The sequence below is a fragment of the Panthera onca genome, chromosome D1 (assembly GCF_046562875.1).
Source record: "Panthera onca isolate mPanOnc1 chromosome D1, mPanOnc1 haplotype 2, whole genome shotgun sequence".
NCBI classification, from domain to species: domain Eukaryota; kingdom Metazoa; phylum Chordata; class Mammalia; order Carnivora; family Felidae; genus Panthera; species Panthera onca.
Window position 1 is genome coordinate 31,948,477 of NC_138348.1, and position 25,666 is coordinate 31,974,142.

Consider the following 25,666-nt stretch of genomic DNA (forward strand, 5'->3'; position numbering starts at 1 on the left):
CAAGTGCAAGTCATTATCAAAATAGACCAGGGATTTGACAGTACCTTTCATCAGCAATTTCAAATGTACTAGCTGGATGCTAAGGTAAAAATGAATCAACCTGTTCCTAAAAGCAGGTGAGCTGAGCTACAAGTTAGCTTCTGGAAAAGGCAAGTGTAAATGAGGCCCACAGTCCTCTGTACTGAAGAAAAAAATATTTCAATGTGGAAAGGTGTTACTTTTCTCCATTTCCCCAAGCAGTTCTTAAAATTTAGATTTACTTCTTTTTTCCTTCTTTTAGCTTTCTTGCTCATTTGAAAAATGCCAGAATATGAGCATTAGATTTCAATATCCCCCTTAAAAAGTTATATAAGTAGTTGCATTACAGGATTTCCCAATTGAGCCTTTGCAAGTAAAAATGAATGAATGAATGAAGATAAAAATTGTGATAATAATTACCAACTAACAGTTCTGAGACCCATAATGTGCTAGGCACCATGATATGAAATTTACATCTGAGCTTGGATGTAAAATGGAATGTTTACCGTTCTCTGAGCACTTTGACTAAAATTACAAATCTACAGACAATGTGAAGTAAGTCCCTCTCTGTTCTGAAGGCAGCAGTTAAGTAAGCATATTAGACATCTGCCTTGGGTGCTCTAGAAGTGGCCACACCAGCCCTTCAAACTTTAGCTTACCACTCCATTACACTCATATAAGGTCAGATGGAAGAGAGTTGTCAGCCTAGTGGGGAGTGTGTCCATTTTTTTTTTCCTAGTGCGAGAGAGGGGTAGGTAGTTCTATAATGCCTACCAGCCAAGAGATGTAAAATACCAAGATAAAAACTCACAAACATCTAGAAATAAGAGCTTGAAATAAGAAACAAACAGCTTGAAATAAGAAAAGATGGTCATCTCTCTCCAAGGCTGTATGCTTGATGGCCTAGAAAAATCCATACGCCCAGCTCAGTGCTGTAATGAGTACAGTGTGGAAAGAAATGTCTTAGGATCTTGACATGTATCCTCCAGAGTTTTATCCTAAATCAAGATTAATATCTACTTTCTGTTAGAAAATTCTGAGGGTGGGAAGATGATTAGAGAGGCTTTGAGTGCAAGACAAGAAGAGAGGAAGCAGCAGAATGATCATATGCATGTCCACATTTGTCAGAGAAAAGAGGAAGAAGTCTCTTAGAGCATGCTGGATCCTCCAAAAGATATTGAGCCATATTATTGAGACTACCCAAGGCAAAGGGATACTACAAATATCTTGAGGTGATCTACTGGGACAAGAGGTGAACCGATTAGTTGATTCAACAGGCTCATATCAACAGCTACCCAGTGTGGAAGTCTGTGATGGGCATTCATGTAACCCACACATTTGTACTTTACAAAAACATGAGCATTTGAACATTTGCCAAAAACAGAGGGAATGACACATATTATATGCCAAGATAGAACTTCAATCAGGACGAGAGAAATAAAAATAACTTTAACCCTTTTCTTCCTCTTCTTAACCCCAGAGGATTTGAAGGATGGAAAAGTGGTGAGTCAGAGGAGAAAAGAAATATTGAGGAACATTGAAAGAAGCCATTCTATTTCCCTATTATAGCCATTCCTATTCCCTAATATAGATGTAGTAGAATTGAGACTGAAGTTTCCAATTTATGTTTAAGTCTAGATGAAATCTTTCAGATAACTAAAATTTATGAGAAAAATGTAATTTATTCTTATTAAAATTATCTAAAGCAGTAAAATATTTCTAAATATTGTTGGAATAATGAAGGTACAACAGAGCATGTTTGAAGACTGTAGAAAAATAAGATAGTTTTCTGATTGAATGACACCATGTTCAGCCTACTCAATAGATCAGTCATATGTTATATTAACTTTACCACTTCCCTGCTATATAGGGTCGAGAGCAATAAAGTAATTCACTTAAGGTCTACATGCTTTGTTAATGATTGTTCTAGGGGTCACACTAAAGTACTTCTGATTCCCCAGTCTCTTCTGTTCTAGAATTTAGGTTTATGCAGGCAAATGCTTAAGAAATTTATCTGGAGAAGTAAGCAAGAGAAATCACAAGGAGCTTATGAATCATGTATTAAGAATTTTCTATGTCTTCATCTTATTCTTTCAATAAAACAGGAAGAGATTAGATGGGTGGCATGAGAATGGGATAGGACCAGAGAAGGATCAGATGTGGCAGAGAGTGGAGAGACATTCCAGGAAAAACAGCAAGAATAAAAGACATGTAGGTCTTCGTCTCCACTTGCTCTTCCTTTCTGAGATGCCATCCCTACCCTCTGCCCTTAACCACCACATCCACAGTTCACATTTACAGTAAAGATTTTCTGACCTTACCCACCAGAGTTAAGATTTCTATCTCTGATTTAACAGTTCATAGTACTTTGCTTTAGACCACATCCTTCCTCTTTAATTTTATGCCCCCTTCTCCTGTCTTCACTTCAGATCCTATTTAAGCAGTAGTGACTATGATTCCTATCCACCTCTGAATATCCTGTACTGAGCAGAGTATCTGAGAAATAGAGGGCCTGTTAGATATGAGAAGGGACAGGGATCGGGTGCAGGGAACAGTGAGGACATGAATTTACAATTACTGAAGAAACTAAATTCATCTGTGAGAGTCAAAATCTCCTTTAAGAAAAAATTTAAAACTCATAAATTCAAAAGGTATTCTAGGAAAAGCAGGCATATTTTTTTGACAAAGAGGTAGATGAGTTTTAGTTGGTTGATTGGCAGATTAAAATTTTGGAATCATAGAGTAACATCTCATCCACACACATTCTGAAGCTTAGATGGTGTGGTCTCCTTTGTTAAGATAAATTTAGGTTTAAAAAATTCTGCATGTATAGGGGTGCCTGGGTGGCTCAGTCGGTTGGGGCAGCTGACTTCAGCTCAGGTCAGGTCTCAATCTCGTGGTCCGTGAGTTCGAACCCCGCATTGGGCTCTGTGCTGACAGTTCAGAGCCTGGAGCCTGCTTCGGATTCTGTGTCCACCCCCCTCTTTCTCTGCCCCTCCCCCACTCGTGCTCTGTCTCACTCTGTCTCTCAAAAATAAATGTTAAAAATTTTTTTAAATATATTCTGCATATATGTGTGTGTGTGTGTGTGTGTGTGTTAATTTAATACATAATTAGATGTTGTGGTAGGCAGAATAATGGCCATCCTTAAAGATGTTCCTGTCTTCATCCCTGAGACCTATGAATAGGTAATGTTACATAAAAAGGAGGGGGTGTTAAATTTGCAGATGAAATTCAGGATGTTAATCAACTGACCTTAGAATAAGTAGATTATCCTTAGTTATGCAGGTACAGTCAATATAATCACAAGGGTCTTTTAAAGTGGAAGAGGGCAATAGAAAAGGAAGGGTCAAGGGGAGAATTGAAGATGCTAATGCTGCTGGTTTTGAAGACTGAGAAAGGGGTTATGAGTCAAGGGATGCAATCAACCTCTAGAAAGTGAAAAAGAAAAAGAAACATATCTCCCCTAAAGCCTCTAGAAGGCACACAGCCCTGTCGACACCTTAGTTTTAGCTCAGTGGGTCCCATTTAGACTTCTGACTTCAAGAACTGAAAGGTAATAAACTTATGTTGTTTTAAGCCATAAATTTGCGCTAACTTGTTACAGCAGCAATAAGAGACTCATACAGATGTTAAAATCCGCATTAATGTAATTGAATGGTAATGTTTGTAAAAACCAAAAGACAAGAAAATACTCATCTCCCATAATACTAATTGATTTACAAAGTTAATCATGTAGAAGAATCTCAAGCTTTAAAAAGTATTTGCACCTCATGTGGCTGTTGTGTGTAAGTGTGAGTGTTTTCTTCATGCATGGTTGGTCACTGCCTGTCCAGAATCCTCCTCTCTTTCTTATCTATAGCACTGAATCAGAAATTGATCATTTGGCTTTACTGATTCCAGATAATAGTATCCTTTTGCTTGATGTATATGCAGCCACGAACTTACTTTCTGTTTTGGAGTAATGCTTTTATTATCTCCAAATCTGAATCCATATTCTTAGCTGAACATCAAGGCCATTTTCTGGCTGGTTTGGCCTTATTCCTTATTTTTCACTAGGAAGCAATTCCTGGAATAACTGGATTCTTGTGTACATATAGGAGAATGTTAAGCGATGTCTCCAAATCAGGTCATGCTTTATTACTGTGTACATGAAGTTACATTCATAGGCCTACTCTCCTTCCACCCAAAGGATACTCATTCAAAAAACCTTGAAGAAAAACAGCAAAATAAAACACACCTTGGTATAGTGCGCAGCTAGGTCCAGGTTCCCTATGCCACACAAAAAGAGAACCCTAGGAGAGTTGAAGGGCTACCTTGCTTCTGAAACATCTAGGCACCTACTAAGTGTTTCTATTTGTTTTGATTACCTACGTCCAAACTAGCCAGCACTAAGAGGGTATCCTGGCAAAAGCATGCTGATTCCTTTCTTTTTCTTCTATTTGGTATCTCACTGATGTCGTTGCAAGCTCACTCTGCTATTTCTTGTCATTATAGCCCTCTGGGGACATTTTCTCTTTCTCTAGACAGTAACCTGTAACATTCTGTCGTGGTTCAGGTTGGTTTGTGGTCCTGTTGGGAAATCTTATTAATCATTTAGATTCCACAAAGTGCCATCGCCTGAGTTGGGATGAATAAAAAGGTTGGCAGGAAATGACCTGAGCAGAAACATTTTGTCCCATTCTTGCCTCTCACTTCCCACACATGCCCACTCTTTTTCCCCATAAATATCTAGAATGTGCAAATTACAATTCTGTCTCCATCTCCTTCCACCAATGAAAAATGTATCAAATTTAAAGTGTTAGTATCATCTATAACCAAGTCCCCACATTCATTCTACGTGCAATAAATGGTGAACCCCCAGAGAGTCCTCGTTCTAGACGTTGTGGAAAGGGAACAATTTTGTGACAGCTAAATATATGAGCATTTTCTCCAACATGCCTCTGACCTTTACACCGAGACAGGCATTTTGGTGGTAATGAAATCCTTAGTCTCTACTGACAGGAAAAGCATCTACAAATGACAATTTTTATCACATAGTAAATTGTCCCAAACACAGCTAAGCTAGTAGTACTTTTGTCAAGTAGAAGTCTCAGAACTGAGCTTAAGTTGCCAATAAAATCTTTAAAAATAAAATAAATAAAGTAAAAACCGCAAAGCCATCCTTGGCACATATTTACTTTTATACTGTCTCCCCTAAGGTTCAAGAATTGAAAGATGCTTTATGCTAAAAGAAGTTGCTCCCTTGCCATGAATGGAAGCTCAGGATAACAAGTCCCATTTCCTTCCTAAAGGCCTCTATAAGATTCCATTGAAAAGAAGTCAGTATAATATCATTCTATCTGTATCTCCCACACTGCACTTTTTATATACGTTCTGCTTATTTATATGCATGTCTTATCTCTCCAGCTAAACTTCACCTTTTTGGAATAGGGACCTAAGGAGATGGTAGTTATAGAAGAGTAAGTTTTGGTCATATGCTGGAGAGAATCATTGTACTTTCTGAGTTTTACTTTATCCTATTTCTGTTATAGGTCATTTTAGACAGAACTGGGAGACATACTCCGGTGTTCCTTACCATTCAATGATAATTTGCATTCACTGTTCTTCAGAATATCCTGCCTTAACTTTTCTTTTCTAGTTGCTATATATAATCTAGGCACTTGCTACTAGACATGGGGCAAGACCCAGTTACACTTTTTATATGGTATAATTAAATGCCAATTAAAAGCTGGACTCCTCAGTACTTTGAGGTTTACTCTGGTGCACAAGATACTGAGTCTCCAAGTTGAGAGAGTGTCAGAGAAGATACCTGGGGACACCTATCTCTGAATTAGCAGCAGACAGCCCAGTGTTAGCCCTATCACTTTCCATTGTAATAGTGGTAGGACAGATATAAAACTTGGAAAAGACCAAGGGATATTACAATAAAAAGTGTTGTTATTGCTACTGTTCTTGAGGTTACTTTAATTACACATGCTTTGTTCAAAATTGAGCCTTTTGTTTTAAATAATTAATTAATTAATTTAGAGAGAGAGAGAAAGAGTGCATGAGCAGAGGGAGGGGGAGAGAAAATCTTGAGCAGGCTTCACACTCAGTGCGGAGCCCGACACGGGGCTCAATCCCACAACCCTGGGATCATGACCTCAGCCAAAATCAAGAGTTGGGCACTCAACTGACTGAGTCACCCAGATGCCCAAAACTGAGCCTTTGAGCTGGACAAGGGGAATCCTTAACTTAATTCCTATGATTCACTGACTGTTAAAATCATATTACCTCCATAACCAGAGAGGTCTCTGCCCTCATTACTGGCCCACTAGTTCTCCTAAAAGGCCATGGTTCTCAAAAAGACAGTCCTGGTGTTATCATCCATGTCAAAGAAGTTTAAGGATATCTATTTGCAGAGCTTGTTTTGTGGAGTAGTAGAACAGGTGTCTGATAAAAAAGAGTGGCTCATAAACTGTTCAGTCCAAGGTGAATTTGTAAAAGCAATGTTACATTATTTGTTCCCATTTCATACTACCTAGTATTTCAATGTGTGTTGGATAAAATGAATACACACATGCAAATGCTGTTTACCTTTTCCCAGTAACATTGGCATTTTCATGCACCACAGAGGATTCATCATCACTTGACCTAATTACCTTAATTATCACTTCCTTGACCTCCCTGATTGGGTGAGGTTCCCCATGTTAAATGCTGTCATAGCAACCTGAATTTTTCCTTTCTAGCACTTTACACAAATCTAATTAATTACTTGTTGGATCATCAGTTTGAAAATTATCTTTTCTACTAGATTATTTGCACCTCAACTTCAATAATCATATCTATCTTGTTATGACTAATGAGGTTCCAACATACTGTTAAATATTTATTTATTGACTGAATAAATACAGGTACAATTTGGTATTCTGCCAAGTAGTGACAAAATATATGATACGTTTCTTCTATTTTTATTTTGGGATTTTAGGAGACTTTTTTCTTTTTAAGTTTTATTTTTGAGAGAGAAAGAGAGAGACAGAGCATGAGTGGGAGAAGGGCAGAGAGAGAGGGAGAAAAAGAGAGAGAGAGAGAGAGAGAGAGAGAGAGAGAGAATCCCAAGCAGGCTCCATGCTGTCAACACAGAGCCCGACTTGGGGTTCAAACTCATGAAACTTGAGATCATGACCTGAGTCAATATCAAGAGTCAGATGTTTAACCGACTGAGCCACCCAGGTACCCCAAGGGATTTTATTTTTGAATCCAATCTTTTGGACCTAATTAACACATTTGTACTTAACAAGATGTTCAACATAAATTCATAGTAACAGAAAAGTTAAAATAAGTTCCTAGCACAGCACATAAATCTTCATGAACACATCCTGAACTATTCTTTTCAAACTTTGATGTCCCATCATGCATCGAATTTTCTAGCTACACTAGACTGTTTATTATTCTCAAAACACTTCATACCTTTTTTGTACTTAGGTGAACTACTTCAAATTCTTTGTGGAATAAAAAGGAGTATAAATAAATAAATTAAGTAATTAAGATAAATCCTCTGGTGCCCTTGTTAGGCTGTTTCCTCTGCTTTCCCTTCTTCTTTCTCTTTACTAACCTCTAAGGTCTAGCTCAAATACCTTCTTCACTGTGAAGCTTTTCTTGATATTCAGCCCACACTGTCCTGGAAAACCAGGCAGAATGAATCACTCACTTGTCCATGTTTCCATGGAACTAAGATGCCTCTATGTTTTATCATATCATGTTTTAGTCTACTATTCATCTCTCTCTCTCTCTCTCTCTCTCTCTCTCTCTCTCTCTGTGTGTGTGTGTGTGTGTGTGTGTGTGTGTGTCTCAATTTCTCTCTTTCTCTCTTATCTGAGGGAGCCTATGAAACTGGAATGTGTTGTATCGACTATCTTGGTACACACAGAACCTAGTGCAGTGCTTGCCACATAATTGATACTCAATAAATTATTAGGGTACTATCACCATCCAGGATTAAAGTCATAAACTTGTAATTCATTGTTAACTCATTTTTCCTTATCCCCAGTAAGTAAAATCATAATAAATCTAAACCAGATTAAAAAAATAGAAATACCATAATGATCCAGTAATTCTACTAATGGATATTTACCCAAAGAAAATGAGAACACTAATTTGAAAAGATATTTACACCCCTATATTTACTGCAGAATTATTTACAATAGCCAAAATATGGAAGCAACGGAAGTGTCCATCAATAGATGGATGGATAAAGAATACGTGGTATACACACATACACACATATGTACATGATAGAATATTATTCAGCCATAAAAAAAAAGAATAAGATCTTGCCATTTGCGACAACATGGATGGACCTAGAGCATATTGTGCTGAGTAAAATAAGTCAGAGAAAGATAAATGCCATATGATTTCACTTATTTGTGGAGTCTAAAAACCAAAACAAACAAAAAACAGAAACAGACCTATAATACATAGAACAAACTGATGGTTGCTAGAGAGGAGAGCAGACAAGCAAAATGGGTAAAGGGGAGTGGGAGATACAGGCTTCTACTTCTGCTTCTAACAAGTCATAGGGATGAAAGGCACAGCATAGGGGATACAGTCAATGGTATTTTAATGGCCGTGTATGGTGACTGATGGTAGCTACACTTGTGGCATATATAGCATAACCTATAGACTTGTCAGATCACTACACTGCACACCTGAAACAAATGTGACCTTGTGTGCCACTATATTTTAATAAAAACAAAACAAAACAGAAAAATACAGAGACATTCAAACCTAAACAGGAGTTTTCCAAATTCATTACACAGTTCTTATATATGTACAGATAATCATGCTTAAATTTATGGGGTGCCTGGGTGGCTCAGTCAGTTAAGCACCTGGCTCTTGATTTTTGGCTCAGGTCATGATCTCACAATCTGTGAGATGGAACTCCATGCCAGGCTCTGAGCTAACAGCATGGTGCCTGCTTGGGATTCTCTCTCTGCCCCTCCCGTGCATTCACTCATTCTCTCTCTCTGTCTCTCTCTCTGAAAAGAAATAAACATTTAAAATATCTAAATGCAAATAGTGTGCAATTTTAATTTTTTAGTGTAATGAGAGAATCATTATTATATAATCACTTTTCTATATAAATTTTATATTAATTTATATTTTATTTTTACATTTATGTTTTATAATTAATTTATAACTCAGAATTATTTTGTTAATTTAATTAAAGAATACCTTTCTATTTCCCAAAGTGAAACTATAAGCAGGTACTTTTATCCCTTAAATAAGTGAGTTTTTATAGAGAGTGTAGACCAGGTTCATATCTGAAAAATAATTTGGCTCTTCTTTAAGGGATGTGTAGTTTAGAAGTACCCTGGAATTTTAGGACCGAATGACTCATACATTAGAAACTCACAATCCCCTGAAAATATGTAGCAACATGGTAGTCTCAATAATACCTTCAAACAAAGCTTTTGTGTCTAAATAAGCTTTTGCTGTGTTGTAATCATGTTGAAACTTCTGGTTTTTATATAAAAATCCAGAATTTTCCAATACTTCAGGAGAGACTCTAATAACCAAACAAATCAAACTCTTGTTAAGAAGAGGTATTTTCTTAGGAGAGAGGATTTTAGATTCAGACTTCTAAAAATATATTTGTCCCCTGGAACCTCTTACCAAGGCAAGCACCAAGTTAAATATCCCTCCATGCTAAAAATAGAAATAAACACCAAGTAGTCCCTAAATAACTATTGCAGTCATAATATATACTGAGGGTGAACACCAGATAAAATGTGTAGGCATATACTTATATGTGTGTGTTTTAATGGTAATTTAAATTTCCCACCTCCATCTAGATATACTATACTATAATTTACAATTAATGAACTTCTTCATGGTATGCCAAACCAATTTAAATGTCCAAAGATTTCTTCCCTTGATTCCTGGCTATTAATTGCAATGATTTCTATATTATAAAGAATGAATGTAAAAAGGTATAGTTGAAAATGCACTGGTTAAAGTAAGGAACCCTGGATCTGACTTCTAACTCTTCTACAAACTAGTCTTCTGATTTTATCAAATTCCTCCTCTGAAAAGTAGAGGAAGAATTGAATCTAAAAGTCTCAGAGGCCATTTTCTGCTGTAAAAGCCATTGATACACTTGACACCAAAAGTTATCTTCAAAATACTCAAATATCATCTTTAGATCTATGTAAATATTTATGAGACTTAAAAAGGTGTCCCACACATGTACTTTAAAACCTCCTTATTTGATTAATTCCATGACTCATGTTTGCTGTAACAACATAGTCAAAAGAAATATTTATTTACTTACTTTTACATTTTCCCAAGTAAAAAAATTTTTTTTCCCTACGGCTGGCCAACTCATTCAAATTGAGCATCTTAAGTGGAGTTTTCTTTATAACCAGCTCAGAAACACTTCTGGTATCAAATTCCTTGCAGCATATCTAATATGGGATTATTATATTTTGTTTTCCTCCCCCCAAATCCATTGCAGTCTAATTCAGCAGAGAATAATCAGTGATGTCCATGTGAGTGGATGATTTCTTGCATCTTTATTGTGGGATATAAATATGTGAGCGCACATAACAGCCATCTGAGTAATTAAAGGTACACAAAAGGTTTATCATTAATGTATTGAAAACAAATTATATTTCATTTGCTAAAAAAAAAAAAGAAAGAAAAGAAAACAGCCTTTTTTTATGTACTTGTCATCTGTTTCGGAACTTAAAGCCAAATAGGAGATCTTGACATAAAGCCAAAGAAAAATTAGTCCTAGTAATTGAATGGCCTTTTGCATACCAAAATAACAATCCTTGATGCTCAATTTTTAAATGAGAAAATTATATGTACCACCTGCAAAGAGATACAACCTAATTATTTTTCCTATTCCAAGGTTACTTAGATTGTATATTCCCAGACAAAAGAAACCACTAATTGATCCATAGTAAAATTGCTCTTGTTCCAAATAAGTGACATAAGTAACAAGTGAGACAAAAATACTGAAATGCTCACAGTCTACCTTCAAGGTAAATAATGAAGATTAAGTAATTTTAAGAAAATGAGTCCCTTTGGGGCGCCTGGGTGGTGCAGTCGGTTAAGCGTCCGACTTCAGCCAGGTCACGATCTCGCGGTCCGTGAGTTCGAGCCCCGCGTCAGGCTCTGTGCTGACAGCTCGGAGCCTGGAGCCTGTTTCCGATTCTGTGTCTCCCTCTCTCTCTGCCCCTCCCCCGTTCATGCTCTGTCTCTCTCTGTCCCAAAAATAAATAAAAAAAGTTGAAAAAAAAATTAAAAAAAAAAAAAAGAAAATGAGTCCCTTTTAATATAAGAACACAGAATTCACAGGGTCCAAGCAAAATACAGATAGTTCAGCACTGACAATATGTGTTTATAATTAGGCGATTCAAACTTTCACGTTATTCCTCTTGCTGAGAGCTCCCCTTTTCACCTGAAATGTGCCCACATTTGAATGCTAAAATATATATGAGCAGCCTATTTAGAGATGTCAAGGTCTTACATAACAGTAGCTAGCAAAGGTTACAAAACAGTCCTAGACAATTGATTAAGTAATCTGTTTTCATGAGCTATTTAATTTTTCCACTTGCCAACTTTTAAACAGAGTAGCACAGAACATCACAATTATTCATCAAGGTGCCTATGTGGAGAGCTTACTCATGCTTATGAACATGGAAGGTTATAATAGTGGGTCCAACCAGTGCTCTTGCTGGCCCAGGATTGTTTCTGTCATGGATGCTGAGGCAGGTGTTGCAAACTGGCAGCCAGGGGGCTGAAAAAGTCTCATAGATACTTTCTGTGAGGCTTTGAGCATTTTAAATTTGGCAGATTTCATATAAAAATACATAGTTTCAGTTTTTCTTGAAAAATCCCAATATCTGGCAACATTGACCCAAATTCCCACAGGGCAATAATAGGCAGGACCTAGATAGCAGCTTGCGTACCAGGTGTTCTCTGGCATATGACAGTCCCTTGTCATTACTCTGCACCCAAACTTCTCATTAAATTACCTGCCTCGCTCCCATAGGCAATTGAATTTGCTACTTCAGGGTTAGGAAATGAGAGTAGCAGTTGCCATAATGCCTGTTTCTTGTCCTAAAGATATTCTCCTACTTTTTTTCCTATTTTACTAGACCTTAGGCTAACCCTGTGATATTTCTTAGAACTTTCAGCAGCATCTCTTTTTTCTTTCCTTCCTTTCTTCCTTCCTTCCTTCCTTCCTTCCTTCCTTCCTTCCTTCTTTCCACTAAAGGGCAATATTCTCTAGGCCTCCATCCTAAAATATTTTACTCTTCTCACTTTTCTTGGACAAATCATATCTACTACCTCAATTATTGTGCACATCTCTTAAATGTGTGTGTGTGTGTGTGTGTGTGTGTGTGTGTGTCCAAGTACATAGATGATATTTCACTTGGAAGATCCTATAGGCATACCAACTAACTAAATCAGTCTAAACACTTTTTCATTATCCTTTTTACAAAATCGGCCTCTTTTCCTATATTCTCCATTTTAGTGACTACATTATCATCTACCTGCAACAAATCTCTGACTCTTTTTTTTGTTTGTTTTAATTTTTTGAATGTTTATTTTTGAGAGAGAGAGAGAGAGAAAGAGACATAGTATGAGTGGGAAATGGGAAGACAGAGAGGGAGACACAGAATCCGAAGCAGGAACCAGGCTCTGAGCTGTCAGCACAGAGCCCAACATGGGGTTCAAACCTACAAATCATGAGATCATGACCCAAGCTGAAGTCAGACACTCAACCAACTGAGCCACCCAGGTGCCCCAGGACTCCTCTCTTTTACTTAACCTCTCATGTTTTTCTGATTCTGCATCCATATCTTTATGTTCTACCCCTATGCATGCCTATTTCTATTTTCTTACTCAATATCTTTATTACTTATTAACTGAATTACTCACATCATGTTTTAGTTAGTGGTTTTCCCTGTATGTCATCTCTCTACCTAATGCAGCCTTGACATGCCATCAGATAAATTTTTACCTCAAATCACAGATGTGATTCTTTTATTCCTCATACTTTAATTCATAGAATTAAAAATCAAAGTCAAATTCCCTAACTTAGCAAAACAATTCATTCACAACCTAGTGCCAGTCAGCTTTATAACCTATCACTCTTCTATCTTGCCACAGAAAATAGTTCCCTGAAAAAAATCATTCTATGCCTTTGACTGTGATGTGAACTCTTCCCTTTTCCATAAAGATAATTGCTTCTTTTCCTAGAAATTTCAGCTTCAAGCAGTACCTACAGGAAGCCTAACCCCAACCCATTTAAAGGTTAGGTGTTCTCAGACTACTTCTATTCCTTCACCATGTGCATACCATTGTCATTGTATACTCTGGGGTTTTGTTGTTTACTTATCTGACTTCCAAACTGGACTGTAAAAGTCTTAGAAGACAATAATGGTATCTTATTTATATTTGTATTTAAAACGTATACCCCAGTGCCTGGCACATAGTAAGAACTCAATGCTAATAAATATTTTTGTACAATTAATCAATAGGTGTTTTAAGAAATGTTGAGTTCAATGGTCTTTGAAAATGGGTGAAATTTAATGGATCATGCTATTTAATTAAGTCAAACTAGTCCATTCTCTGAAAATGCTGGTTTACTGAGACTCCCTTTAATTTTTCTTCTAAAATTATTTATTTCGTTTTATTTTATTGATTAATTTTTTAATTTTTTAATGTTTATTTCTGAGAGAGACACAGACAGAACATGAGCAAGGGAGGGACAGAGAGAGTAAGGGAGACACAGAATTTGAAGCAGGTTCCAGGCTCTGAGCTGTCAGTGCAGAGCCCGATGCAGGGCCCTAACATGACCTGAGCTGAAGGCAGACGCTTAACTGATTGAGCCACCCAGGTGCCTCTTATTTTATTTTACTTTTAATGTTCATTTATTTAGAGAGGGAGAGAGAGTGCATGAGTGGGGAGGGGCAGAAAGAAAGGGGGAGAGACAGAGAGAATCCCAAGCAGGCTCCACACTGTCAGTGCAGAGCCTGAAGCAGGGCTTGAACCTATGAACCATGAGATCATGACCTGAGCTGAAACCAAGAATCAGGTGATTAATTAACCAACTGAGCCACCCAGGTGCCCCTAAAATTATTTATTTTAAATTTTAGGAGAGGGGATGGTAACTTTACTAATGTTATAAGATTTGGTGATGATATTTATGGGTCCTCTATACATACCAAAAGTGATCTTATAGACATAAATCTTATATACATTATCTGCTCTTATCTTTATTAACTGAATAGCCCTAACTAGTTTATGTTCACCTGTGCAAGCTGATCTCTCAATCATCAGGTTAGGTTCTCAACTCTGGCCTTAAAGTGATTATGATTCCTGCAACCTTGGATTATAAATTTAATGTGATGTACTTTTTTTCTTAATCCAAAAGATGCAATTATATAAAACTTACCTAAGCTGCAGCAAAACTTCCTTTTGTTCTCATTTTGTAAAATAAAAACCTAAAACATGAGGATCGGGAGAAGTGGTCATCTGAGTACAGTTTTCAGAAAAACACTTTGAAAAATGTAGTTCAAATTTCAGCTAAAAACTTTAAGGAAAATTAAATTAAAGTTATTATCATGACTTGCCTTTAACCCTGTAATACTTATAGTCAAACATCTGTTGTCATGAATCCCCTGCTATATTTAGATGAGTACTCTATGCTAAGGAGGCATCTTCCTGACAAAATTGATAATTAACAAGCATCAGCCTCAGTGAGCAAGTGTGTGGGTAGAGGGAGTAAAACATAAAAGGGTATCAAGAGTTTTATCCAAGTTTTCTCTCTGTTCTTTAAATTTATCCTATTTAGGTTTTCAAAATGACATGAAATAAGTTATCTCTTAATCCAAACCTTGTGTCGTAGGCTGAATAATGCCCCCCAAAGATGTCCAGGTACTAATCCCCAGAAACTATGAATATGTTTCCTTACATGGCAAAAAGAAACTTGTAGATGTGCTTAAGTTAAAGACCTTGGTGGAGGAAGATGATCTTGTATCATGTAAGTAGACCTATGTAATTACAAGGACCTCTCTAAGAAGGAGGCAGATGGTCAGAAAGAGTGAAGGCACTAAGACAATGAAAACAAAGATTTGAGTGATTCACTTTGAAGATGGAGAAAGGGGCCATAAGCCCAGGAGTGCAGATGTCCTCTAGATGTTGGAAAAGGCAAGAAAACAGATTCTCCCGTAGAGCCTCCAGAAGTATCCAGCTTACAGATACCTTATCTTCAACCCCGTGAAACTTATTTCAGACTTCTGGCCTCCAGAAGTATAAGAGAAATAAATTTCTATTGCATTAAACCACTAAGTTTGTGGTAATTTCTAGAGCAGCAGTAAAAAATTAATATATCTTGTTTTCTCTTAAAAAGTGTGTTGAAATAAAACTTGTCTAGCTTGAAACAGTATAAAAATTGTAAATAAACTACTTAGAATGATACAATGATCTAATTTTTTAATTAAAATTTGAATAGTAATTAAAGTGTCATTGAACAGATAATAACATAAGTGGCACATGATAACATAGGGAGAAAGTCAAAGCAATATCATACACAACCTATACTTTGGAGTGAAAACCATTGTGCTCTATGCCTGGCTGGACATGCTTATTAGTTGAATGACATTGTACATGTTACTTTCCTTCTGTAAGGCTCAATTTTCCCAGCTATTAAAACAGCATCTCTAGTGATGTTGCAAGGATTCAGTTATAAAAATGACAGCTTAAACATACATAGTAATTTTTACTGTGTCAAGGAGTGTTTTAAGCACTTCCTATGAACTCAATATTCACAAAACCTCTATCCAATAGGTACTATTATACCCCCATTTTACAGAAAAGGAAACTGAGGTGTTTAATAACTTATCCAAGGTCACATAATAAATAAGTGGTCACAGAGGATCCTAAACCAGCACTTTTGCCATATTCTGTGCTGTTAACCACTGCATTAAACTTAGGCCAGTGTCCACAGAAAGAGCATAAAGTTACATTATTCAAACTCCTGTGTCTGAATCTTAGAGTTATCTCTCTCTCTCTCTTTTTTATTTCAAGTTTTTATTTAAATTCTAGTGAATTAACATCTGGTGTAATATTGGTTTCAGAAGTAGAATTTAGTGATTCACCACTTACATATACTACCTTCAGTAGGTTCCCTATAGTTGAGTCTCTTATGGATTGCCTTTTTTTTTTAACGTGAATCTACTTTCAAGGAAAATATTTCCAGAATTGCAAATATATTTGTTTTTTGCCGGTTTGTTTGTTTATATCCCCTTTATCCAGAATTACAAAGTTCTTTGAATAATCAATACTGATCTCTAAGGTGCTTACCAGCTTAATGATTCTATGAAATGGTCACTGTTGCCCGCCCCAAGAAAAAAAAATTGGGTGGCCAAGGTTCTTGCTCTAAGAAAATAAAGCGAAACTCCTGTGTGTCCAGATGTTTTAACTGACCACTTCTATCCCTTCCAGAGCATTAAATCTATAATTAAACTACCAAGGAAAAACTTTTTTTTTAAAAGAACTTCATTAAAAATATCATTGTTTCAAAGGATAACAATGATTGTCATTGAAAACTAGTTGGGCATGAATTAATTCCAACCTATTCTTTCTGGAAATATGTTCATTATAACACAAAGTGAAGGTTTTACTTCACTACAAGATGTAGAAGAAAAAATACAACCACCTTTAAAAGGTCTTAAAGGGGCTTTTAGCATATTATTTTTATCTTCAAAGGAACTGAGAAAATATTTTCAAAGAAGGCCATTAAATGTTTCCCATTCTACCCAAAGTATTTGTATTTTCAGAGTGACATGTTATTTAGCCCACTTTGTTCGTATTAATTTTCAGTGCTGTGAGCAAGCATGTCAGTGTGTATTAACACCTGATCTATAAAGGGAATGCTGAGGCCTTACTCAAAGTATGAGTCACTGCACCTCGGGAATGCTGTTGTGCTTGCTGCTGTTGGCTTCAATGCAGAATGATGCACGTGCTTTGATTCCTAATGAAACATGCATACAATCAAATTCATCACCAAGAACACTGAAACTTCAACAACTTTTTTCAAGCTCAGAATGATTCTCCAGGCATCTTCTGTTTTTTAACCACCAGTGGTTTGTGATATATAAAACACCATTTCCCCAATAGAATACTGGAAAGGAAACTGCAATGTGAAGGAGAGGTCTTTCTGAAAGGTTTTCATGTGTTTAGTACCTCTATCAAGACCATCAAACCTGATATTCCCTAAGGTGTAGATTTCCTAAATCAAAACTCAAAGGCTCAGTGCAGCTTATCTGTCTCTCTCGCTTTCTAGGTTGTAAGTTATTCAAGAGAAATACTCTACCATAATCATCTTTGAATCCCAAGCACTAGTTTCATACACTGTAGTAGGAGAAGATACTTGGTATGATTTCAATCTTTTTAGATTTGCTAAGACTTGTTTAGAGACTTACTGTGTGATCTATCCTGGATAATGTTCTGTATGTGCTTGAGAAAAAATATACATTCTACTTCTGTTGAATGGAATGTTCTGTACATATCTGTTAGGTCCATTTGGTCTATAGTCCCAGAATTGCTTTCTATCCCAAATGCTCTCTAGTTCCCAAACCACTTTCTAGTCTCCTTTTATTGCTCCATTGGTGCTAGATTCCCTTAGGCATAATCAGCTGGGAAAGGTTTCTGCCTTTGCTCTTTCCACATGCATCATAATGGAAAATCCTCTAGCATTTTAGGTATGTTTCAGTTCCTTGAACTAAAGGAATCCAACACACACAGACATATACAAACACACACACATAATCACACATTTGTATATACACACCCTCTTGTACATCATATCTTATTTCCTAGTGCAAAGAAGAACAAATAGAAAACTCTCAAGCAGCACATCAAAAGACACACACACACAAAAGACACAACCACTAAAACATTTTCATTAGAGCTACTAAATGTAAAGAGCATACCTCTCCCTGTTTTATAACAGTTGACATTTACAACCATAATTTTGGATTACTGCAGAAAATGTAATTTGATTATTCATATGGTTACAAAGTAAAGGAGAGGTATATGTATAACATTTGAGCTACAATGCCATCAGGCTATTAGAAAATTAGAATACTTCATTGTTGGGGCACCTGAGTGGCTCAGTATCTTAAGCATCTGACTCTTGATTTCTGTCATGATCTCATGGTTTGTGGGATTGAGCCCCACTTTGGGCTCTGCATTGACAAAGCAGAGTCTGCTCGGGATTCTCTCTTTCCCTCTCTCTCTGCCCCTCCCTCGCTCATGCTCTCTCTCTCAAAATAAATAAACTTTTAAAAAAAGAATACTTCAGAACATAAAATAATAATATTGAGGAGAAAATCTCTCCCATTTTTCATAAAAGAAGCTTTAATGTAACCCTTGGAGTTTTATCTTCTAATATCATTTTGAATTTTACTAACCTCTCGTGTAATTGTCCAATGGGCCCTATTTATATCTTGGCCCTCTGAAATATATTTTGAGCTCTCTGGGCAGGAGCTAATATATATTTGCATCATTCCCCTTAAGAAGAAAGCATAGGAACACTTAGTTTTAATATTCTCTTACAGAGATATAAAAACATAAAATCCTTATATTATTTTAAAGCATACAACTCTGAAATTAGTGCAAATATAACAGAGAACACTTTTTAATCATTAGATTAAGTCTGTTCATTGTCAGTGACAGGAGGATGAGACTGGGAAATAGAATATCATTAAGTCAATGATTTAGATGAGGGATAATAATGTGCATTTGTAGTGTAGAGCACATTTCATTCACGAAGAGGATGAGTAACTAGATTTGTTTTCCTACCACATAAATTACTGGAATTCAAGTGGCATAGTAATTATGAGTGGACTGATTGCTTTCCATGTTTGCAGCCTTGATTTCCAGAGCTACTTATAGCATGTAATCTAGCATTTAGGCAAGATCCCCAATTTGGGTTTCAATGAGGTTTTCTGAGCTTTAAAAATCCAACTTTAAATCAATTGTACAATAAACTATTTTGGCCCAAGTATCAACTAGGTGCTTTGTTCATGTGTAGTTTAGGGTGAGCTTTTGAGGGTCTGAGTGTTTGAAGAAACACTATTTATGAGCTAAAGTTCTCTGGTCTCTTTAGTACAGTAAGGAATGAGTGAAATTAGGATATCAAAAGAGATAAAAATTGGGTTATCTATGTATAGATAATGCTTTGATAACCCTTTTTGTAATCTAAAAACATTTTCCAAAAGCAATCAGAACCTCTGCAAATTTTTAATTGAAAGCAAATGTGTTGATTTTCCATACTGAGTTGTGTGGATACTTAAAAGATTATCTGTGAATCTGTGCCACAGTTTTTCCCTGTATCTTTTACCAAAACTTCACTTTATATGCCAAAAATTAAGAGTTTTTGGATTTGTGGTTCTCTGAAGTTAGTCAGATGGCAACATAAAACATTATTCAAAGTGGCATAAGTTGGTTTACCCACAAAAAGATGTAATTATCTCTCTTTTTTTTTTGTTTATTTATTTTGAGAAAGAGAAAGCACAAGTAGGGGAGGGGCAGAGAGAGAGGAGAGAGCAAGAATCCCAAGCAGGTTCCACACTGTCAGTGCAAAGCCCAATGCAGGGTTTGAACCCACAAGCCATGAGATCATGACCTGAGCTAAAGTCAGATGCTTACCAACTGATCCAGGTGCCCCAAGAGGTAATTATCTATTGATGCTCTTATTTCTCAAATTATTTCTTACCTTTGCTAAAAAATTAACAGCAGGTACAGGAAAGTTTGTTTTAATTTGCATTTTAGCTTCCACTGGATTTCCTTCATTATTATGTTGTTATGGAACCTGATCTGGATCACCTGGCAGAAGAACCAAGGGGCACTCGGACATCTTGGAAAGCAGGTTTATTTTACACCAGTGGGCTCAGAGGAAATCACTCTCCAGAGGTCTGAGCCCCTGCGTAAGCAGAGGGAACAATTTATAGTCTGTTACTTCCACATTCCACATTAATAGTAATTTGGCATGGGGCAAGTGCGGATGGAAGAAGAACCTGGAAGGGGAGTTTGGGGCAGGAACTGGAATTTCCCTATCAGTCCTGTCTGCCATCTTTTAACAGATCTTTCCCTATCAATGTTATTTTCACATGGCACACCACATATTACAATAGAAGAATACACTGAAATAGAAGCTATTGCTTTACTAAAATGGGCTTCATGACATGCACATTTTTCATTATTTCCTTTCCCTCTCTCCAAATATACAAAATATTGTATATAACTGATCACTTTTTAGAAACATGATTTTCCTGTTTGAAATATGAGGCAGTAATTTTTAGATAGTTCTAAGATCTGATTCAGTTAAGTGCTGGTAGCAGTTAAAATCATGATTGAAATAAATCTAAAGATGGAAACCTAAATTTGAATAAAAGAAAAACACTATGAGAGAATCTATTCTCTTAACTTCATTGAAAAGGAAGAGAAGGTTTATAAACAAGTGAAAATGGAAACAAAACATACCCGAACTTATCCAATGTGGCAAAAGCAGTTCTAAGAGGCAATTTCATAGCGATAAATGCCTACATTAATAAAAAAAAAAACTCTCACATAAATAACTTACCTTTGCATCCCAAGAAACTAGAAAAAGAAGAATAACCTACTCCCAAAGTTAGTAGAAGGAACAAACTAGAAATATATAAAAAATAGAAAAACAATAGAAAAAAATCAACAGAACTAAAAGGTGTTTTTTTGAAAAGATAAACAAAATTAACAAACCTTTAGCCAGATCTATAAGAAAAAAAAAAGAGAATTCAAATAAATAAAATTGTAAATGAAATAGAAGTTAAAACTGATACCACACTAATAGAAAGTTCATAGGAGACTACTATGAACAATTATATGTCAACAAATTGGATAACCTAGAAGAAATGTATGAATTCCTAGAAATGTATAGCCTACCAAGATTGAATCAAGAAGAGAGAAAATCTGAACAGACTAGTTATAAGTGAAGAGTGAATAAGTAATCAAAACCTCCCAACAACAGAAGTCCAGGACCAGATGGCTTCATTGGTGAATTCTACTAAACATTTAAAGAATTAATGCTAATCCTTCTCAAAGTTTTACAAAAAATTTAAGAGGAGGGAACACTCCCAAACTATTTTACAAGACCAGAATTATCTTAATATCAAAGCCACGTAAGGACACTACAAGATGAAAAAATACATAGATGAAAAAATTCTGAACAAAATAAAACTATGGTATTGTAAACTCTAAAGTTGCTGAGAAAGTAGATCAAATCACCATAGTATATACCTAAAACTCACATGACGTTATATGGCAATTATATCTCAATAAACCGGGGGGGGGGGGGGGGGGATGGGCAATTAATACACCATGATCAACAACAACATAGGATTTATTCAGGAATGCAAAGACAGTCCAGTATTAGGAAATCTGATTATATAATTCACTGTATTGATACATTTAAAAAGAATACCAGGAAAACATTACCAGAGATGTTAAAAATACATTTGATATGATTAAAATAGATTCTTTTTTTAATGTAATACAAATAAATAGAAGAATACCTTCTTAACATGATAAATATATGTGTCTTATTCCCAAAACAAGGATCATATTTACTGGTGAAGCTCTGGCAGTTTTCTTATTAAAATTTGGGAAGAAGAAATTTTTCCCACTGTTATTTAGTATTTTTTAGGTAAAATATGGAAGAATATACAGTGGGTTGTTAACATTAGTTATATGGAGTGGAGAGATGCTGTGGAATGGGGAAACAAAAAAGAGGGTGGGGGAGCCAAACAAATAGGAAAAAAATAAGAAAATATATTCACAAGGAACATGGATATGATTATATTTATGCATTTATGTGTCAGCATATCTGTATATATGCATACAGGTAATGAAATTATACAATCGTCAAACAATAACCACAAAAATTGCTATTATATTTGCAATATATATTATATTATATTAGTTTTTATATTTTGCAATATATATTATATTATATTAGTTTGTACTTCTCAAACTAAACAGACAAAAGGCAAGTTTTTTTGCTTTCAATTTATCATGCTTAGTTAGATTATTTATTTATTATTATTTATTATGTATTTAGAACACATGTGCAAGTGGGGGAGAGGGACAGAGGGAGAGAGAGAATCTTAAGCAAGTCCCACACTCAGTCCAGAGCCCCGACATGGGGCTTGATCACATGACCCAGGGATCATGACCTGAGCTGAAATAAAGAGTTGGTTCTTCAACCTACTGAGCCACCCAGGTGCCCCAATAATTTTTTTAATTACAGTAAAAATGAATTTCTAAAAAAATTGTCACAGCCACAGTGAATGTCACAAATATGTCAAATTGCTCTGAAAGTTTCTAAATGTTTGTTCTCAAGTTTTATTCTTATCTCACTGCAGACCAGTACCACAAAATAATTCTGAAAATGAAAAGCAATGCAGAGATTAGACCTACCAGCTATGAACATATTTTGGAACTACAATAATTGAATATAATAAAGTATATCTATAAACCTTCTAGAACAAAATGTGGATTTTTAAATTACAGAACTGAATTATCCAGCATAAAAGTATTCAGAAAGTCTACTAACTTCTAAAGAAAACAGTGCATGCTATGTGTTATATCAAAGGGGTGTTGAGTTAAAAATGATGAGACATTTTTCATGTCTTATTTTTGATCTTTTAACTTTTTAATCCAAAGAGAATTTTTACCAATAATTATTCTAAACCAGTTTCCATAAGAACCACTGTGACCCTCTTCCCCTTTTCACAGAGAACACAGTCGTTCCATGTTGAATTGAGGTATTTGATTCTAAAGAATGCAACAATGATATTACTATATGCCTAAGTCATAAAACTAACACTTTTTGTCAATTTCTCCACCGTTCCTAAGATGCAGCAAATTGAAATAACTGACATTGTAACACTAGACCAAAGAACTCCAGAACTGCATAAACAGCATATTTGTGTATCCCAAAGCACTATCACATGACTGAAATATGATAGTAACAAAATGGTAATTATATAAAATACATAAACCCAGAGGTGATTTAAAAAAAGGCAATAAGGGGCGCCTGGGTGGCGCAGTCGGTTAAGCGTCCGACTTCAGCCAGGTCACGATCTCGCGGTCTGTGAGTTCGAGCCCCGCGTCAGGCTCTGGGCTGATGGCTCGGAGCCTGGAGCCTGTTTCCGATTCTGTGTCTCCCTCTCTCTCTGCCCCTCCCCTGTTCATGCTCTGTCTCTCTCTGTCCCAAAAATAAATAAAAAACGTTGAAAAAAAATTAAAAAAAAAAAAAAAAAAAGGCAATAAGTCTTACTATACTTTTTAAAATATAAATGGTAAAAACAAACACCTTACCACAAAAGGTAAATTTCAGGGGCACCTGGGTAGCTCAATTGGTTAAGCATCTGACTCTTTGTTTTAGCTCAGGTCATGATCTCACACATAGTGGCTTTGAGCCCCATGTCAGGCTCTGCATTGACAGCATGGAGCCTGCTTGGGATTCTCTCTCTCTCTCCTTCTGTCTCTCTCCCCCTCCCCTGATCACTCTGTCTCTCTGCCAAAATAAGTAAATAAATAAACATTAAAAAAAGGTAAACTTCAAATTGAGGGGAAAATGCAACAATTATCACAAAGGTTTCAATTATTTAATATATATATAATACCTACAAATCAATATTAAAAAGCAATAACTTATGGGAAAAAATAGTCAAATGTTATTAACAGTTTATAGAAAAGGATATACAAATATATCTTAAATATATGCAAATACATTTATCTTTACACTTAAAGAGAAATATAAATTAAAACAATGGCCAATTACCATTTTGGTCTTTGGCAAAGATAAAATAGTTAATAAGGCATTGTGATAAAGAGGTTATGAGAGGACAGGAGCGGAAGATGGTGGCATAGGAGGACACTGGGCTCACCGCGTCCTGCTGATCACTTAGATTCCACCCACACCTGCCTAAATAACCCAGAAAACCACCAGAAGACTAGCAGAATGGGTTCTCTGGAGCCAAGCATAGATGAGAGCCCACAGAAGAGGGTAGGAAGGGCGGAGAGGCAGTGCGCGCTACAGGGACTGGCGGGAGGGAGCCAGGGCGGAGAGGCAGCCCTCCGGCCAAGCAGAGACCCTGAGTCTGGCTTGCAAAAGCAGAGGGGCTGGACGGAGTGTGTTCAGACAGCAAGTGGGACTTAACATCTGGAAAGTTATAAGTTAACAGCTCTGTTCAAAGAGTGGGAGGACTGGAAGACAATGGGAAGGAGAGTTGTTGAGTCCCGGATGACAGAGCTCAGCTTGGCAGGGAACAAAGGCTCTCACCAGCACCATCTCCCTTGCCCATCCCCCAGCCAAAATCCCAAAGGGAACCAGTTCCTGCCAGGGAACTTGCTTGTACCACGCAAACACCCAATGCTGTGCTTCTGCGGATCCATCCCTCCTGTGGGTCTGACTCCCTCCCGGTGCCGCAGGGCCCCTCCCAAAGCAATCTCCAAAGGAAAAGTAAGCTGAGCCTGCCACTCCCGCCCCTGTGCACCTTGCTGATCCACCCCAGCTAATAAGCCAGATCCCCAGCACCACAAGCCTGGCAATGTGCAAGTAGCCCAGATGGGCCACGCCACTCCACAGTGAATCCTGTCCCTAGGAGAGGGGAAGAGAAGGTACAAACCAGTCTGACTGTGGCCCCAGTGGTGGGCTGGGGGCAGACATCAGGTCTAACTGAGGCCCGCCCACCAAAGCAAGTTATTCAAGACAGCACAGGGGAAGTGCCCCACAGTTCCTCACCACTCCAGAGACTATCCAAAATGAAGAAACAGAAGAATTCCCCTCAAAAAAATCTCCAGGAAATGACGACAGCTAACAAACTGATCAAAAACGATTTAAACAATATAACAGAAAAGTGAATTTAGAATAATAGTCATAAAATTAATTGCTGAGCTTGAAAACAGTATAGAGGACAGCAGAGAATCTATTGCTACAGAGATCAAGGGACTAAGGAACAGCCAGGAGGAGCTAAAAAATGCTATTAATGAGCTGCAAAATAAAATGGAGATGACCACAGCTCGGATTGAAGAGGCAGAAGAGAGAATAGGTGAACTAGAAGATAAAATTATGGAAAAAGAAGAAGCTGAGAAAAAGATAAAAAAAAAATCCAGGAGTATGAGGGGAAAATTAGAGAACTAAGTGATGCACTAAAGAGAAATAATCTATGCATAATTGGTATTCCAGAGGAGGAAGAAAGAGGGAAAGGTGCTGAAGGGGTACTTGAAGAAATCATAGCTGAGAACTTTCCTGATCTGGGGAAGGAAAAAGGCATGGAAATCCAAGAGGCACAGAGAACTCCCTTCAGACGTAACTTGAATCGATCTTCTGCATGACATATCGTAGTGAAACTGGCAAAATACAAGGATAAAGAGAAAATTCTGAAAGCAGCTAGAGAAAAACGTGCTCTAACATATAAAGGGAGACCAATAAGACTAGTGACAGATCTCTCTACTGAAACTTGGCAGGCCAGAAAGGAATGGCAGGAATCTTCAATGTGATGAACAGAAAAAATATGAAGCCGAGAATCCTCTATCC